The sequence below is a fragment of the Moschus berezovskii genome, chromosome 11, assembly GCF_049115385.1.
Source record: "Moschus berezovskii isolate FMDL1 chromosome 11, NW_MosBer_1.0, whole genome shotgun sequence".
Taxonomy (NCBI): Eukaryota; Metazoa; Chordata; class Mammalia; order Artiodactyla; family Moschidae; genus Moschus; species Moschus berezovskii.
Window position 1 is genome coordinate 89,738,731 of NC_142470.1, and position 20,086 is coordinate 89,758,816.

General features: G+C 41.1%; 2 pseudogenes; one reads left to right on the forward strand and one right to left on the reverse strand.

The window, feature by feature from the left end:
* The first annotated feature begins 221 nt into the window (after positions 1 to 221).
* Positions 222 to 980, forward strand: LOC129540070 (small ribosomal subunit protein uS3 pseudogene; annotated as a pseudogene).
* Positions 981 to 10,224: 9,244 nt separating this feature from the next.
* LOC129540071 (small ribosomal subunit protein eS6 pseudogene) lies at positions 10,225 to 10,938 on the reverse strand (annotated as a pseudogene).
* Between the last annotated feature and the right edge of the window lie 9,148 nt (positions 10,939 to 20,086).

Below are 20,086 nucleotides of genomic sequence, written 5' to 3' on the forward strand. Positions count from 1 at the left end.
TTCTTTACTTGGAAAACTTCTACTGCAGTCAAGTTTTAGGAAACACAACTCAGAGATAGAGTAGTTAAAAATAAGTGCAAATATGGAGAGAAAAACAAAACTACGTATTTCGACTACTCAAATTTGGACCTCAAGAGTCTAAACTCAAAAAAGTATCTGGTACATAGTATGAGCTCAAGAAATGTTAATAGCTTTTCCTTATGGTGACACATGGCAGCAAGATGGTGGTACAGATTTCCAAGGCGGAGAGGTTTGTCACTGATAGCATCTTCAAAGCTGAACCGAATGGGTTTCACATTCAGCAACTGACTGAAGATGACTACCGTGGAATGGGAAGGTCTGAGTTACACCAACCAGGACAGAAATCATTATTCTGGCCACCAGGATGCAGAATGTTCTTGATGAGAAGGGCCAGCAGATCCGCAAATTGACTGCTGTGGTTCCGAAGAGATTTGGCTTCCCTGAGGGCAGTATCGAGCTCTAAACTGAAAATATGGCCACAAGAATTCTGAGCACCATTGCTCAGGCAGAGTCTCTCCTTTACAGCCTCCTAGAAGAACTCCCTGTTCAGAGGAGGGTCTGCTATGATGTGCTACGTATTATGAAGGGTGGGGTCAAAGCCTGTGAGGTCACAGTACTAGGAAATTCTGAGGACAAAGGGCTAAGTCCACAAAGTTTGTGGATGGCCTGATAATCCAGGACTCTGTTAAATACCATAGTGACACTGCTGTGTGCCATGTGCTACTCAGACAGGATGTGCTGGGCATCAAAGTGAAGTCAAGCTGTCTGAGGACCCAAGTGGTAAGACTGGTCCTAAGAAGCCCCTTCCACCCCCATCTCTGAACAGAAGAGTGGGAACCTGGAGCCACCTACCATGCCCCAGCCAGTACTCAACCATAATGGGGTGTCCTTGGCAGCTGGATCTGGACTTTGGATGCTGCTCTGTAAAGACACGTAAAATATTTTTTAAAAACCTGTGACCTGACTAGGCTATATTATCCAGTATTCAGACTGAGGGTCAGGTCGCCTCATGGGAGAACTACTTGATTGATTCTTAGGGCTACCTGGATCACAATGTTTCTTTGCTTTCCTTGAAATCTTCTTGGTTTCACCTGTACCTGTGAGGCAAGGGCCGGAATGGGAGGACCCAACTAGAGTAACCAGAGAAGTACCCTGTTCAGGGGTAAATCTGGTGATGGTAAAAGCTGATTATAACAGGGAAGTACCTTGATTAATTCATCTGTAGTTCAGAATTATAGCTTTAGAAGAAGGATGTGTTTAAGGCGTTATCTGTATTGCATGTAGAAAATGAATACAATAGCCATCATGTTTTGGGGTTATATGAAAAAATATGAGTAGAATGAATGAAGTAGATGATGTTTTGTATGTTTAAGAGTCTTGATAATTTTTGTTGGACTATCAGGTCTTCTTCTGAAACCTTTTATTTGCAGTTAGGTCCTTGTGTATGCTCCCATCCAAAAACTTTTGGGATGCCAAGAGCAGTGCCTTAACTGAAGTGAGACTCATTCACATATATTAATAGTATGTGTATCAGGCCCTGGTATGCTTAGCTAGGCCTGGTCCCATGACCCTTTTCTATCTAGCCATGAGCTAAAGGTCCTGCTTCCACAGATGGGCACTAGGGTTTGAGATGCCCATGCCTTCTCTGACCTGGAATGCACTTATTTTGTACTATAGTTTGGTGGAGAAGGACATGTACCCTGGAGTCAGATAAAACTGGGTGAATTCTAGTTCCTTTATTTCTAAGTTTAGTGAAGGTTCTCAACATCTCATTTGTAAATTAGAGCCAACAGTAAATTCTCATATGTGAGCACTATATAATAATCTGGAAGACACTCAGTATGGTGCACACGGAAGTGATTACTACCTCATTGACTTCTAAGATTAGGAACACCATCCAAGCCAGCTGAACGTTGGCTATTGGGATGGCCTGGTTATTGAACTAGGATTCTGGTTACTGACCTTTACGTGTCAGACCTGCTGTTAAGTGAGCAGTTCTTGCAGCCTATATTCCTTATGTTTCTCTGTTCTCCTCTAGTGAGGTTCTAACAGGGAAGGGATGGGAGGAGCCAGAAACATCTCTCTGTCTCATAATTTGCCTTGGCTTTGGCTTTGGTGAGGCAAAAGACATTGATTATTTTAGAGCACAGTAATTAAGTAGGGAGGGTACAAACTGCCAATAATATCAACAAGACAATTCATTATTGCTATTGGTTAATAAACAGGCTTTAAACAAAGATTTGCCCTGGGTGAGCCAAAATCTTGCATAATTTGTCTAAAAATAGCAAGAGTTGACTTCATTTGTCAAGTATTTTAATAACTGAGCGTGAAATAAATATCCTTGGAAATGAATCTAGGATTTTTTCTTATAAACTCTGACCGTTAAAATAATGCTTAAGTTCTGAGGAAGTTGCACTTGTGTTAAGCATATTTCACTGTCTCACTCCAGTGATGTGGTAAAATGACCATAGACTTTTAGAGTCAGACAAGCATTGTTTTGAATTCTACTGTGATACTAACTTAATATCACTGAGACATAGTTTTCTCTTAAGTGAAATAGATTTAGTTTTCTCTATTTTGCAAGATGGCTGTACAGATTAAATGCGATAATGCACGTCAAGTGCCTTGTGTCATGCCATGCCCGATTTCTGTCTTTATCTTTATCTTCCAGACCTATATGGAGAGCATACTTATGTTAAATCAACTTAGTAAAAGCACTCAACCTCTTATCTGATAACTATTCGGCATTCATCCCCTCATACAAGAGACATCAATGTGATATAATGCTCTAAGATAGAACTTGCTGACCATCTGATCTTTTTTTAATTTGGGCAGTGCAACTCAAATTATTTGTAGGGAAGAGGGGAAGTGAATGATTGAATTCATTGACTTAGATAAATAGGAAAGGGAGTGCTACTGAGCATATATTATCATGAATGAAGTTGTTTCCATGTACTATTTTTATTTTTAGTTTAGACTGTATTTTTAATATTGTTAAGTTTCCTGGTTGTATAATTATATATACAAGAAATATAAAATTTCTTTAATTAAAAATTTTTTTCAAAAATGAATTTGTTTTGCTGGGTTTCAGGAACCCCCAAAACAATAATGACACCTCAAGTACATTATTAAATTGCTACATTTGGCAGACGTGTGTGTGTGTGTGTGTGTGTGTGTGTGTGTGCATGCGCTCAGTCACTCAGTCATGTCTGACTATTTGTAACCCTATGGACTGTAGCCCACTAGGCTTCTCTGTCCATGGGATTTCCTGGGCAAGAATACTGGAGTGGGTTGCTATTTCCTATTCCAGGGAATCTTCCTGACCCAGGGATCGAACCTGTGACTCCTGCATCTCTTGTTTTGGCAGGCAGAGTCTTTACCACTGAGTCACCTGGGAAGTCTATAAATACACATATATCCCCTCTTTTTAGATTCTTTTCCTATATGGGTTATTGCAGAGTATTGAGTTCCCTGTGCTGTACAGTGCATTCTTATTATCTATTTTATATATTGTAGTATGTGTATGCCAGTCCCAATTTCTCAATTTATCCCTCCCACCATGTACTAGTCATGGCACAAATAACTATTAAATGGCTTGTACGAAGGTGCTGACGTAGGTGCTAGGGGTACAACAGTGAATGAAACGGTCGAGTTCCTGGCCTCATGGAGCTTAAGTGCTGGTGAGGGGATTCAGACAATAAATAACTCAGTGAGACACATAGTGCTATAGACAATGACCGTGATGGAGAAGAAAAATAGAGAAAAACAAGAGGGACAAGAAGCACTAGGGTAGGTGTGGGACTTCTATCTTGTGATAAAAGGACTCTTCAATAAGGTGACATTTGGGCGGGGATCTTAAGGGAGTGAAAGAGGGTTTGCAGATGTTAGCCTGCCCTGACTGATATGGGAATCCTCCATAAGAAACCAAATTAGGGCTTACTCCCTGTCCTGATCCTTCCCACCAGGGCACCATTCTCTGATGCCCTCCCTATCCATCAAGGAATCTGCTAGGATCTGATATAGCACGACCACTTAAACCCCACTTTGAAGGATGCTTTTATCTATAGTTCCATTTACCTTTCGAAAATTTACAGACTAATAGAGCGAGCATATCAGTCTGTTCTGAAAGAAGAACACTCTTAACTGGATCTTTTAAAGACTACACAACTGATCCACACAGCAGCCAGTGTGGATATAAAATATATAAAATTCCACAGCTTTCCTGCACCTGAAATACCATGTCCAGTTCTTTCTGCATCTCCTGGTACCACTATTACTCTAATAGCTGGTAGAATTTCAGCTCACCCTGTAATCTCTTTCTTCTGACCCATGGATACCACCTGCCTGGGAGGAGAACAATGGGATGCACCTGTGGCGATCGACTCCATCAGTCTTCCTCACATGCCACATACCAATCCTGGGCTCTCTGCCCAGTTGAAAATTGGGCTCTCTGTAGTTGAAATTCTGTCAACTACACTGCTGCTGCTGCTGCTGCTAAGTCACTTCAGTCGTGTCCGACTCTGTGTGACCCCATAGACGGAAGCCCACCAGGCTCCCCCGTCCCTGGGATTCTCCAGGCAAGAACACTGGAGTGGGTTGCCATTTCCTTCTCCAATGTGTGAAAGTGGAAAGTGAAAAGTGAAAGTGAAGTCGCTCAGTCGTGTCCGACCCTTAGCGACCCCACGGACTGCAGCCTACCAGGCTCCTCCATCCATGGGATTTTCTAGGCAATAGTACTGGAGTGGCTTGCCATTGCCTTCTCCAGTCAACTACACTAGAACCTAATAACTAGTGCTGATTTTCCCGAGACAGCCAAAATGTGCTCGAAAGAGTTCCTCAGCTCCATTGGCTTCATTTTTGCATTAGCAGTAAAGGGCAGAGCCTGCAGAACACACCTGAGAGTGTACCTCTGATTTAGGAGTGTACCAGCCTGGGCAAACGCAGACCCAGCCTGGCTAGGGGAGGGGTTCTCCTGCAGTGAGGTCAGCTCCATCTATGGACTTTTAAATAAATCCCACCATCCACCCAATACATTATGCAGTTTCCTCAAACACCCTCCTGCTTACCTTCAGTGAAGGCCCTGCTTCCTACCTCAGGGTCTCTTTATCAATATAAAGACCTATGCCAATGCATCTCTCTAGTTTTAACCCGAGTCATATTATTTAGGACAGGAGCTTAGATGACTCCTCTGGCTTTTGCACCTGCAGGTTTAGGTGAGAGGGGCTTCCACCTCCAACCATCACCCTGGGCAACCAGCTTGTGTGGACTCCCAGCCAGTGCATGCGTACTGCTGCTGCTGCTGCTAAGTCGCTTCAGTCGTGTCCGACTCTGTGCAACCCCATAGACGGAAGCCCACCAGGCTCCCTTGTCCCTGGGACTCTCCAGGCAAGAACACTGGAGTGGGTTGCCATTTCCTTCTCCAATGCATGAAAGTGAAAAGTGAAAGGGAAGTTGCTCAGTTGTGTCCAACTCTTAGCAACCCCATGGATTGCAGCCCACCAGTCTCCGCCGTCCATGGGATTTTCCAGGCAAGAGTACTGGAGTGGGCTGCCATGCATGCGTCCTAGCTAGTGTGTCTCTGAAGTCACTCTCCTCAGTGGTGTCTGAGCCGATCAGGGCTCACTAATAGGACAAGCTGATATTTCTCATTTTTGTAGGTTAGATTGACCTGAAGCCAAGAGTTCAGACATGTACTCAAGCTATACTCAGGACTATTTGCTTTTAAATGCATCCACTCTTTCTAAGGAAAATAACTCAGGGCTTCCTTGAAAGAGAGGCAGGGAGACTAACGCCTTCTGAGAACACTGAGGTCGTGATGTTCATGTTTTAAACCATATTAGGGCAGCTAGGATTCTCACAAACTAATGGCTAAGAAATTACCCCGCTTCCCAGTAACTTTCAAGTGCCTTTGTAAGGCAAGTGCACAGAGGTAATCACAGCCGTTGTGACCACCCAGCACAGCTGCGTCTTCCTCACTTAATACAGCATTTCCATGTGAGGAGAAGGGGACCAGACCAAGATAGAGAGGTGGGCTTTCGTGTCCTTGAGTACTTCCTGGGAGTAACTACCAACACACTGGATGTAATTACGATTAGGACACTTGGGAAATTGAACCGGGAAAGTTCATCCTCCGATATTGAATTTTAAGGTGATTTCCAGGCATGGGGCAGGAGAAAAGGTCATTCTGAAACTGTGATCACATAGGAATATTGGTATGAGGTTTTCCTAGGGCAACTTATTTAACTGGGAGTTTACCTAGGAACCTTCTAAGAAACAGCAGATTTTTAGAAGAGGGATATATTTAAGATGGATTTCTGTCTTGCACATAGAAAATGAATACAATAATCATTATATTTTGGGGTTATGTGAAGAAAGAAACATTGGAATGAATGAAGTAATGACGTTTTGTATGTTTGAGTCTTGATAATTTTTTTTGGACTATCAGGTCTTCTTTTATCTGTAGTTAGGTCCTTGTGTACAGTTCCAGCCAAAAGCTTTTGAGATGCCATGAGCAGAAAGTAAAACTAAAGAGAATAGGAAATGCACTTTTCCTTCATTATCAGTCAATTATGGAGACAGAAACATTCAGATTCAGGAATTCTAGATTCTTAATATCCAAAATTTCAGAAGTAATTTTGCTAGCTTCCAATTATAGAGAAAACAAACCAAATAAACTACATCGCTAACTCGCCAATGACTTCCATTTTATTTTGTGATTTGCCTGGACTCCAGCCAGCTGCTACTTTCCCCACATTTTGTGTATGTTGATCCAGAATCATTTTTTGATTATTGTTAGATTGACTGAAGATGTTCATTAAAAACACAAGGAAGAGAGATGTGAGGCTGCAGCAGGAGTGATAATAGAAACTCTCTTCCTGCAGCTTGGGTATGTGGTACATTTTGTTTCAATTTAAAATAAAAAGTTGAAAATAATTTAATTCTAGTCCACATCTCTCATCTTTACTATGTGGAGTATAACTGAACAAATGAAGAGGAGATGCTTTATTCATCAGTAAATGACATTTTGGCTAAATTAAACTCTATAAATAACTCATGTGTGTGTGTGTGTGTGTGTGTGTGTGTACACAGAATCCAGTGACTTTGCACCATATGACCATGATGACATCATCTCCCCCTCAAAAGTTTTTTGTTGATAACAATTTCAGCTCTAATGGAATGAAATATTTATCTGACACACCATGGCACCTTAGAATTGCTAAAAGAGTAACGAAGATTTGTAAGGGGCCCTGAAACAGACTGGAGATCAGGACTTGTGGGTTCAAGTCGCAACTCTGATCTTGATTGCTGATAACCTTGCCCAAATCACTGAGAACATTGAACCTCAGTTTCTTCATCTGCAAATTGGATGTGATAACCTTTCTCTTATCTGCTCCGGCCCTCCTGACTGGTTCAAGCTCTCTCGTGTCCATCTCACATGCCTGGATTCTCCTGTGCTTGCTGCCTGTTCACATAGAATGTCCTAAGTGTTCTCCTGCCTACTTCTGCTCAACAAACTCATTTGCAGCATTAAGACCCTGGTAAAGTAACTCTTTTTTTTAACCCCAGCTTCCCAAGTGAACTTTCCTGTGCCTTTCTTAGAGACACTGCACATCCAGCGACTGTCTTTACACGGTTGTCTCCTGGACTAACCCTCCACACTATTGAGGTTAGCAGTCACACATTACCCTACTCTTGTCTCTCTATAATTCCTAGCAAGGCTCCTGGCCCATGGTGGCACTAGATTCACGTTTGTGGGTTGAATCAATGCACACCCAGCTTGTCCCAGGGCCACTGTTGGTTGTTTTAAAAACCACAAGAAAAGAGAGAGAGGTTTATAGAAATAATACTAATACTTGAAAAATATCTTTGCCACTTCTGGATTTCTGCTTGCAGCGCTGTATGGACAGGTGATGGCAAATCTCACCCATCTTTCACTTTCAGATATAAGAATCTGGTGCAGTCATGTAGCTTTTTCTTTCGGGTTAAATAAGCCCCAGTTCCTGTTCTCATGATTTATAGGCCCCATTTTCCAAGTCTTTAATCATTTTCATTGCTTTTCTCTGGAACTATTCCAAGTTCTCTATTCACTTAAGTTTCAGGCTCCAGACTGAACATGGTATTGAAATACTGAGTGAAAGAATTATCTGTGTATTCCTATAGTCAATATTCTTATTTATACATAAATATTTTCCCCCTAATCAGTCTATAAATATTAATTAGACACTTATGCTATACCTGGCACTGGACTTCAAAGCTTTTGGTAATTTTAAACATTCTGATTTTTCTCTGTGAGACAGGATTTCTTTGGTGATATTACATGAAAAGTGTTAGTTGCTCAGTCATGTCACAACCCCATGGACTGTAGCCTGCCAGGAGATCAAACTTGGTCTCCTGCATAACAGGCTTAGATGGTAAAGAATCTGCCTGCAATATAAGAGACCTGGATTCAACCTCTGGGTTGGGAAGATCCTCTGGAGAAATGAATGACTACCCACTCCAGTATTCTTGCCTGGAGAATTCCATGGACAGAGGAGCCTGGGGGACTATAGTAAATGGGGTCATAAAGAGTTGGACATGACTGAGTGACTAATACTTTCACTTTTTTTCACTGCATGGAAAACATATTTGTAAGTGTCTGTAAGGTAGCTATTTATGTAAGTGAAATAGGTTTCCATGTTAATAAGTATGCTACCTCTTATCTGGTTTTTTAATGTGACATTAATTTAATAACTCCCGTGTTCCATGAATATAGCAAGTTTATTAATCACCCCATATTACACTGTAAATTGAAGAAGCATAAAATGATCTAGAGATTTTTTTTCATTCAGTTCAGTTCAGTTCAGTTGCTCAGTTGTGTCTGACTCTTTGCGACCCCACGAATTACAGCATGCCAGGCCTCCCTGTCTATCGCCAACTCCCAGAGTTCACTCAAACTCACCTCCATCGAGTCAGTGATGCCATCCAGCCATCTCATTCTCTGTCATTCCCTTCTCATCCTGCCCCCAATCCCTCCCAGCATCAGAATCTTTTCCAGTGAGTCAACTCATTGCATGAGGTGGCCAAAGTATTGCAGTTTCAGCTTTAGCATCAGTCCTTCCAATGAATACCTAGAATTGATCTCCTTTAGAAAGGACTGGTTAGATCTCCTTGCAGTCCAAGGGCCTCTCAAGAGTCTTCTCCAACACCACAGATCAAAAGCATCAATTCTTCGGTGATCAGCTTTCTTCACAGTCCAACTCCCACATCCATACATGACCACGGGAAAAACCATAGCCTTGACTAGATGGACCTTTGTTGGCAAAGTAATGTCTCTGCTTTTTAATATGCTATCTAGGTTGGTCATAACTTTCCTTCCAAGGAGTAAACGTCTTTTAATTTCACAGCTGCAATCAGCATCCACAGTGATTTTGGAGCCCCCCAAAATAAATTCTGACACTGTTTCCACTGTTTTCCCATCTATTTCTCATGAAGTGATGGGACCAGATGCCATGATCTTCGTTTTCTGAATGTTGAGCTTCAAGCTTTTTCACTCTCCTCTTTCACGTTCATCAAGAGGCTTTTTAGTTCCTCTTCACTTTCTGCCATAAGGGTGGTGTCATCTGCATATCTGAGGTTCTTGATATTTCTCCCGGCAATCTTGATTCCAGCTTGTGCTTCTTCCAGCCCAGCGTTCCTCATGATGTACTCTGCATATAAGTTAAATAAGCAGGGTGACAATATACAACCTTGATGTACTCCTTTTCCTATTTGGAACCAGTCTGTTGTTCCATGTCCAGTTCTAACTGTTGCTTCCTGACCTGCATACAGGTTTCTCAAGAGGCAGATCAGGAGGTCTGGTATTCCCATCTCTTTCAGAATTTTCCACAGTTTATTGTGATCCACACAGTCAAAGGCTTTGCATAGTCAATAAAGCAGAGATAGATGGTTTTTATCTGATTTTATTTATTTGTTATGGGCTTCCCTATTTATTCATTTGTTATGGGTGGCTCAGTGGTAAAGAATCTACCTGCCAATGCAGGAGGCCCATGTTCAATCCCTGGTTTGGGAAGATCCCTAGGGGACAGGCATGGCAACCCACTCCAGTCTTCTTGCCTGGAAAATGCCATGGACAGAAGAGCCTGGTGGGCTACAGTCCATGGAGGTGCAAAGAGTCAGACACGACTTAGTGAAGAAACAACTACAGTTTATTACTCTTAGAACATCTCATTTTTGACTGTACTCAGAAATTCTCAGAGAAGACATTCTCCATGTCTTGGCAATCTGTTCCCTGTGTTTCTCTTTGGCCACCTTCATTCTCTTGGCCAAAAGTTTAGCACGTTCTGCAGCCTCTTTCTTATTTTTCTTAATGTGCTATTTCTTCAGAGTGATACACCAATGTTTGCGTTGCATAACACATGGTGTAACAAGACAGTGAATGTTGGGTCTTTGGTTGTAAATTTCTTCTTTGTTTAGGGGCTTTCTCACAACATACTGGTGGACATCATCCTCTTTAGAGAGATTAAAAAGTTCGTGGATTCTGTAGCTCTTTGGGGCCCTAGGTGACAAGGCACGGAAGTATCAGAGAGTCCAGAAATACCCTTCTTCCCTTTTTTATGCTGACAATGTTGAGAACACTTAGCTGGGCCTCTACAATGCAACCTCGTACAGACTTGCACTTTCGCCTTGGTCTCTACTGGGAATGCCTCTCACTCAGAAGCAAGTGTTCTCTGCCATGGGTCAACACACCCTGCCTCATGGGGAAACCTCGTCAACACTTCTGATGATCTGTCTTTTTATGATAGCCATCCCAGTGAGTGTTCAGTGGTTTCTCATGGTTTGTCAATTGAATGTCACTATGGGTAACAATGTTGAGCATGTTTTCATGTGATATTGGTTACTTTTCCTTTTGATCAATGACTGTTCAAATATTCTCTCCATTTTCATTCAGGTTATAGGTCGCTTTACTGTTGAGCTCTAAGAATTCTTTATAGATGCTGAATGTATCCCTTATCATATACTGTATTGTTGATGTTCAATCGCTAAGTTGTGTCAGACTCTGCAGTCTCATGGACCGCAGCACACCAGGCTTCCCTGTCCGTCACTGTCTCTCAGGGTTTGCTCAAACTCGTGTCCATTGATCTGGGTGCCATCCAACCATCTCATTCTCTGTCGCCCTCTTCTTTAGCCCTCAGCCTTTCCTAGCGTCAGGATTTTCTCCAGTGAGTTGACTCCTCGCATCAGGTGGCCAAGGTAGTGGATTTTCAGCCTCATCATCAGTCCTTCCCGTGAATATTCAGGTTTGACTTCCTTTAGGATTGACTGGTTTGATCTCTTTCATCTCAAGAGTCTTCTCCAGCACATACACTGCATATGATTTAACAAATATTTTTTTCTCATGCTGTGAGTTGGTTTTGTTATTTACCTCAGGTCTGTGCTCTGAAGAGTATTAAAGGTTGTACACCTTCTCCCAGTCCTGTAACGTCAAGCCAGCCTGGGATATCCGTGTGCTATCGCAAGGGCTTGTAATGCCCTGTGCAGAGGCTCCCACACACTGTCTGTGGAGGCGCACATGCACCATCTTGGGAGTGTGCGAGCGGAGTGCTGGGCCACGTGCCATCCGGCTTGGGGGGTGGCTGCCAGTGAGGTAGCTGATGGGATTTGGGGGCCGGCCTCTAGGGTCTGTGGTGTTTTTGAGATCTGCACAGTGGTTTCTGTGACCCCAGCCCTTTTGCCCTGCTCCTACTCCCCTCAAGACCATTCAGCCAGGCTGATTCCCTCAATGCTCTGGATAGGGTAAGGCAGTAGTGGGCTTTGGGACCTATGTCCCACTAGGCTAGGGAATTTGGGTGCTCATTCTGCTCTTACTTTTCCTTGTGGGTAAAATCGTGGGTTGAGGGGTCTCTCCTGGCACTGAGCTGTGCAGCTGTGGAGGAAGGCTGACACATGGAAAGTGAAACTCCTCTGTTCTTCAGTGCGTTCTATCCTTGTTTGTTTATTTTATCCTCAAAGGAAGTGCTCTAAATTCTCCACTGGCCTTCCAGGTTCCCACAGAGGTATTCCTGTCCATGAACGGTTGCTAAAATTGATGTTTCTTTGGGAGTATGAGGGCTTGAATCTCCTACTCTGCCATCTTGCAGACATCCTGCATCTGTATTTCCCTAGAGAAAATTTGATAGGCTTCTCCTCTCCCTTGTTGGGAGGAGAGGCCTCTTAGTTCTTCCCATATGCATGTGGGCTCAGGGTGGGAAACAGTGGCCCTTTCTTTGGACACTCTTTGTAACAAATGTGGCTGTAGTGAGATCTGGATTCTCTACGGAACACAGAGAGAAAAGGGGCCTCTCCCTCTGTCATACAAAATGTAGATCTTTCTGGATGTAAGAAGTATGGTACAGATTTGCAGCACTGTCCAATAGAACTTTCTGTGATGATAGAAATGTTCTGTACCTATGTTATAGGATACTGTAGCTGCTAGGCACATGTGGTATTCAGCTCTTGAAATGTAGCCAGTATGAGTGCAGAAGTGAATTTTAAATTTTAATTATGTTTGAGTGATTTAAATTTATATAACTACGTATGGATAGTGGCTACTGTACTGAAGTGCTGGTCTAGAAAATCTCTTTCTCTGTGTGTATGTTGTAAGCAATGGGAAGCAGTTTGAGTTGTTGAGCAAATATCTAGGTAAAATATTCTCTTGGATAGTTAGTCCTTAGTGTTTTAAAAAAAGTTCTGGTGGTTGATCTAAACAAAAGAAAAGGTATGTTTGAAGGTGTTCAAAAGAATTTTAAAAGTTCAGATCATTAAAAATCTATAAGCTTGATTTAATCTAGCCATCAACTCTCAAAATAAATGAACATAGATTTAAACCTTTTCAGTTTAAACCATCTTGAGTTTTAGATGTGTTATCTTTGGGAGAGGGATGAAAGTCTGGAAATTTTGTCTTCTTTTTGACATTTAGAGGAGATAGTTGCTAATACTATTTTTTCCATTTTGCCTTGAGAAAACTGTATATAAAACTTATTTTTAGTGTTAGTTAATGGACTTTTAATAATTTTTGATAAAGTTTTCAGGGATTTTGGTAAGAGATTTTTTTCAATACTGTCTTAGGGGGAATAAACATTGTGAGTTGATTTTTTTTTTTTCCCATTTCTGAATACCCTTGAGCATCTAAAGAGCAGCATTGCATGAGAAATGCCTCCCCCTTCGCAGGCAATTTTTAGTCACTGGCCAATATGAAGAGTTAAATGTCTACCTGACTTTGGCAGCACAAGGCGCAGTCTCCTCTGAATTCTGCTATTCTTTGATTTCATCAAAAGGCATATTTGCATATGGACTGATAAGGCACCTTGGCACTGAGATCCTGGATTTCATACAGGCACAGACTTGGCACAAGACTGATGAAAACTCAATTATGATTTATGTCTATGCAACAGAATTTCCTATTGATTACCTGCCAGAACCATGATAAAGCAATGTTAGGCCTGAAGCCAATTCTTCCCAGCTGTAATCTCTTCTTAAGTTTTGTACTCTATGCCTTTGCTGGACTTTTCTGAGCATTTGTGAACAAAAATGGTTCACAACAATGATCCTTAGATATGCAAACTTGTCTGCAATAAAGGATCTTCTTAGTGTCTTGGTTTACTTTGTATTTACCTTTCAACCATTTGGGGTTTATCCAGAACCTGCTTATGTTTTTATATTGTTATGAGTTTTATAGGATGTAGAAGAAATAGAAAACGTGGAACTTGTCTATAGTTACCTGGAGGAGGTCAGTTGTCCAGAGATGAAGATGTTATCCAAGAAGCAATTGCCTTCTATTATTGATACGTTGGTGAAATCAAGCGACATGACACAGTGATCAAAGTGGAGCCAAAACTAGACTGAGAGGCTTCTTGGCACATGATTATTAATGGAGGAAAGACATTAAAAATAAAAGAAATTACAACTAGGTAGAGAGAATATGGAATGAGGGTCATAAAGGGGGTTCTCGTGGGAAACCTAGCATCCTTGATAGTTTTCTATTGAGACATGAACATTTTATTCCTCATATTGAAAAATAATACATTTATTTTAAATATTTAACTTTGAAACAGCTTAAAATATCTAACATTAAAATAGTGTTCGTTGGGTGCTCGGCCCTGTTCTAAGTGCTTCATACATATTGGCTCATTTGAATCTCAAAGCATCTCCATGAGGAAGTTCTATTATTATCTCCATTTTACAGGCTAGTTAACTGTAGACCAGAGACAGTGAAAGACTTGTCTAAGGTCCCACAGCTGGAGGCGGTAGTGCTGGAGTTTGAACCCAGGCAGTGGGGCCCAGGGTTCTGTGCAATCAACCACCAACCCGTACAGCCTCTCATCAGTGGAGAACAACAAAAAAACACACGCCATGGCTTATGTTGTGGCTCCTCAAATAATAAGAGAGCTGTCCCTTTCTCATGATGAGGAATAGAAAGGTCACTTCTTTAGGTACAGGGTCACTTACAGTTGGATGGGCAAGGTATCCTCATTATTACTTAAAGCTGCCAGTTCTAAAGAGCCTTCAGTTCTGTAGAATAAGTTCAGGACTGTATAAGTTAGAATAAGTTAGGACTGTATAGTGGGTTGAATTGTGTCCCCTTGAAAAGATATGTTGAAATTGTAATCCTCAGTGTCTCAGAATATGACCTTATTTGTAGATAGGGACATTGCAGAGGTAGCGAATTTACTTTGTTATGGCAGGTCTAGGAAACAGGTTGAAAATGGTTTTCAGATATTTGATGTGGCATCCTATTAGTTGAGCACTATTTAAACTCTCAAGAAGGGATCCACTTTCTGCATATAGAGAGTAGAACAACTTAAAACCTCTACAGGGAGATTAATGAGCTATCACATGCACTAAAAATCTCACATGACAGCTTAGAACTTCATACAGTTGAAAACTTATTTCAGATTTTATCACTACTTTGAAAACAGTTCACATCAGAATCTGAGTTAGGCTACTGTATTAAATAATATATAGTTAGATTCTAGGGAAGTAATTTTTTTCCTCCAAAGATATTCAAGGAACTCTCTCCTCAACTTTTCCACCATTATTTATGCTATAGGTACAGCTTCACTTGATTGGATGACTAGTACAGTTTATTTTATATTCTGAGAGGATTGTATTTCCTATCCTAAATTATGTTTTGTTATTGTTCAGTCACTAAGTCATATCTGATTCTCTGCAACCCCATGGACTGGAGCACACAAGGCTCCTCTGTCCTCCACTGTCTCCCAGAGTTTGCTCAAATTCACATCCATTGAGTCAGTGATGGTATCCAAACTTTTCATCCTCTGCCGTCTCCTTCTCCTTTTGCCTTCAATCTTTCCCAGCATCAGGGGATTTTCCAGTGAGTTGGCTCTTCACATCAGGTGGCCAAAGTATTAGAGCTTCTGCTTCAGCAACAATCCTTCAAATGAATATTCAGGGATGATTTCCTTTAGGATTGACTGATTTGATCTTGCAGTTCACTCTCAAGGTCTTCTCTAGCACAACAACTCGAAAGCATCAATTCTTCAGCATTCCGCCTTATGGTCCAACTCTCACATCCATATGTGATTACTGGAAAGACCATAGTTTTGACTATATAGACCTTTGCTGGCAAAGTGATGTCTCTGCTTTTTAATATGCTTTCTAGGTTTGTCATAGCTTTCTTTCCCAGGAGCAAGCATCTTTTAATTTCATGGCTGCTGTCACTGTCTACAGTGATTTTTGGAGCCCTAGAAAATAAAATCTGTTACTGCTTAATAAGTTATAGCTATCCTTTATTGGACAATAGCCCTAAACTGTATGCCAGGTATTTTATTATCAAATTAAGAGTTTAGTTTTCATAGACTAATGCTTTATATGTGGAAGAGTACACATTAAGCAAAGTTTATTCCTTTAAAGACCACCACTAACCTCTTCATTCTCTCCTAGATAAATAGATATGTTAGAGATATTGAATTGTTGGTGTGCTTATTGAAAATCCCTGATCTTTATCCTTGTATATAATATTTGGCTATTTGAATAGCTCAGTGTAGACAGAGCCCCTCTGTATTGTGTCTGTGCATGTACCACTAGCCTGTGTAGACTCATTTTAATAAGCAGTCCTGTGTATCTTGTTGTATGAATGGTAACAAAGTTATAATGATTGCTAATTACACCACCTATTTTGAAGATCCCAGGGAAAGTTTCTGACTTCTCTGAGTACCAAGAACAGTTTTATAAAACTGTCCCTATTATGGTTCTGCTCAGATCAGAGCCAATGGGAACAGTCTTTCAACATGGCAGACGATAGCTTTTGGGATTATAAAGGATTGTATTTAGCTTTTCCTTCTTTAAAACTTGGCTCATAATGATCTGGTTAGGCTGACTTCAACCCCTCTCTCTCCTGGCTATAGAGAAAACAAGCAAACACTCCTACATGAATATTAAAGCTCTATTATTTCAAATAAGGAGTGTCCTGAACAAATCTCTGACCCCGCTGGCCAATTATTGTCCAAAACAAAGGCCACTTGGCCTTTTCTTCTTTTTTCTCTTTCCAAACTAGTTATTGTCTTTGCTGGATAGTCTTGTCTTTTAGCTGGCTTATAAATAAATAACAATCCCCTACAACTTGTTGCTATTTCCTAGATGTGCATTTCATAATGGTTTGTCATGTAACACACAGTGAGAAATAGTCTGCTCAAAGCTAAAAATGCTTTCAGGGCTTTGTGAATGTTTTATTTTGCCTGAAATGGGAGTCTGGTTATCTTCAGCTAATTGAGACTAATGCTATTTTGTCCATGCTAAATGGAATAGAACTGGGACCTCATCTGCCTGTTCGTCTGGATCTACAATGGGTTTAGAAGAATTTTCTGGGAATCATCCTGGCCTGTCTTGCTAGTGCTTCCTCTGCTCACCTTTTTGGAGGGCAGGTGGCCTGGCTGTGTGTCAGACATTTGTCTTGATGGCAAGTCTGCAGAGTCCCCACCTTCTCTAAAGGATGCAAACTCTAGCCCCGGCTCTGGGCTCTGCTTGGATACCAGAAGATGAACTCAATGGCACACAGAATGCTTCTCTCAATGCATTTGTTGTCACCACACAACATTAATCAAAAGCTGGGAGGAGCAATATTTAGAGAGGATTGCCAAGTTCATCCACCTCCTGAAACTCTAAATTAAATTCCTGAGTTAAAATTGATCAGTGAGTCTGGAACACTCTTTCATTGTGTCAGTCATCCCTGCCTTCTCTTTCTACCTCTCAGAAGGGCACCTTTTCTCTGTATTGTGTCTGTGAGTGTACCACTGGCCTGCGTCAAGACTCGTTTTAATAAGCAGTCCTGTGTATCTTGTTGTATGAATGGTAACAAAGTTATAATGATTGCTAATTACACCACCTATTTTGAAGATCCCAGGGAAAGTTTCTGACTGTTCTGAGTGCCAAGAACAATTAAACTTTGTTGGGAAATTTGGCATGGACACCGTGAATTGAGTGACTGATAAGGTTTCTCTTTTCATGTTGGCTGCCAGAAAATTTAGGGCTACATTTATGTTCACCGATTGTACGTGTGCAAGTTGTGGTGATATGCATTTTTAAACTCATTCCTTGCTGTGCTTCATCTCCTCTCTGGTTTTACTTTCTTCTCTTGCCTTACTTTTAACTGTTGCTGTTACATCTCCTGTGTGTCGTTTTGTAGGCTGTTTCAAATCTTTTCAAGAATAGAGAAAAATATGAAAATAAGCACATATACGTGGAACAGGTCAGTCTTCATTCCAATCCCAAAGAAAGGCAATGCCAAAGAATGCTCAAACTACCGCACAATTGTACTCATCTCACATGCTAGTAAAGTCATGCTCAAAATTCTCCAAGCTAGGCTTCAGCAATATGTGAATTGTGAACTTCCAGATGTTCAAGCAGGTTTTAGAAAAGGCAGAGGAACCAGAGATCAAATTGCCAACATCCACTGGATCATGGAGAAAGCAAGAGAGTTCCAGTAAAACATCTATTTCTGCTTCATTGACTATGCCAAGGCCTTTGACTGTGTGGATCACCATAAACTGTGGAACATTCTGAAAGAGAAGGGAATAGCAGACCACCCGACCTGCCTCTTGAGAAACCTGTATGCAGGTCAGGTAGCAACAGTTAGAACTGGACATGGAACAACAGACTGGTTCCAAATAGGAAAAGGAGTATGTCAAGGTTGTATATTGTCACCCTGCTTATTTAACTTATATGCAGAGTACATCATGAGGAATGCTGGGCTGGAAGAAGCACAGGCTGGAATCAAGATTGCTGGGAGAAATATCAATAACCTCAGATATGCAGATGACACCACCCTTATGGCAGAAAGTGAAGAGGAACTCAAAGGCCTCTTGATGAAAGTGAAAGAGGAGAGTGAAAAGGTTGGCTTGAAGCTCAACATTCAGAAAACGAAGATCATGGCATCTGGTCCCATCACTTCATGGAAAATAGATGGGGAAACAGTGGAAACAGTGTCAGACTTTATTTTCTTGGGCTCCAAAATCACTGCGGATGCTGATTGCAGCCATGAAATTAAAAGACGCTTATTCCTTGGAAGGAAAGTTATGACCAGCCTAGATAGCATATTAAAAAGCAGAGACATTACTTTGCCAACCAAGGTCCATCTAGTCAAGGCTATGGTTTTTCCAGTGGTCATGTACAGATGTGAGAGTTGTACTGTGAAGAAATCTGATCGCCGAAGAATTGATGCTTTTGAAGTGTGGTGCTGGAGAAGACTCTTGAGAGTCCCTTGGACTGCAAGGAAATCCAACCAGTCCATTCTAAAGGAGATCAATCCTGGGTGTTCATTGGAAGGACTTATGCTAAAGCTGAAACTCCAATACTTTGGCCACCTCACGCGACGTGTTGACTCACTGGAAAAGAGTCTGATGCTAGGAGGGATTGGGGGTAGGAGGAGGCGGGGACGACGGAGAATGAGATGGCTGGATGGCATCACCGACTCGATGGACATGAGTTTGAGTGAACTCCGGGAGTTGGTGATAGACAGGGAGGCCTGGCCTGCTGTGATTCATGGGGTCACAAAGAGTCGGACACGATTGAACGACTGAACTGAACTGAACATAAGCAAGATAATCTCAAGTAAGGTTATGAAGGATGGTTGCAGATTGGTTAGTGGAGACAAAATGGGGGTTTTCAGATGTAGGGAGCAACTTGAACAGACATATAAACGTAAAGTGAATGGTTTTGTCAAGGGATCTGATAAAAATCTTCATTATTACAGTAAAAATGATGTAGCAAAGCTGCTCAATTGAGCTCTCTAAACTAGAATATGGAAAAGAGATGCATGATATAAAAATGAAATTGCTCTTAAAATCTCTCAGCCTGATATATTTTATTTCAGAAATAAATTTGTGGAAATATTTCAGTTTCACTGGAAAGAAACCTAGAAGCACTCAGAAAATAAAGCACATTGAGATAAGAAAATTATATTGGTATCTTTTAGCTTAATACATCTTCCTTTGTTATTTAAATATTTTAGAAAGAGTTAGGTGATGACATTCTTCGTTAATTATCCCTTCCGGAGACCCTGCCTACATCTATTTGAGAAACATCTATTTGGGAAAGCACTAAACATTTTATGGTAAGATTAAATGTAAATTGGAAATTTAGTTGAATAATGATGGCAATAATTTAAATACAGACAAGAAACATTATGCCTACTTTCTTTACCTAGGAATCTTCTAATAGCAAAGCTTCATTTTCATTGAGTAGTTCCATGAGGTTAACGAATTTGTGTCTAGTTGATTACTGCTATATCCCAGGTATTCAACCCATTTATCAGAATGTGATAGATGATCAGTACATATTTGTTGAATGAATGAATAAATGAAATGCAAGATTTAGACTTTATTTGTACAATCAGGATGAAACTATTTTTAATAGGTGATTTTTAAAAAATGTATTTACTTGTAATTGAAGGATAATTGCTTTACAGTATTGTATTGGTTCCTGCTATACATCAACATGAATCGGCCATTGGCCAACATGTCCGTTCCCTCCTGAACCTCCCTCCCACCTCCCACGCCATCCTACCCCTCTAGGTTGTCACAGAGCAGTGGGT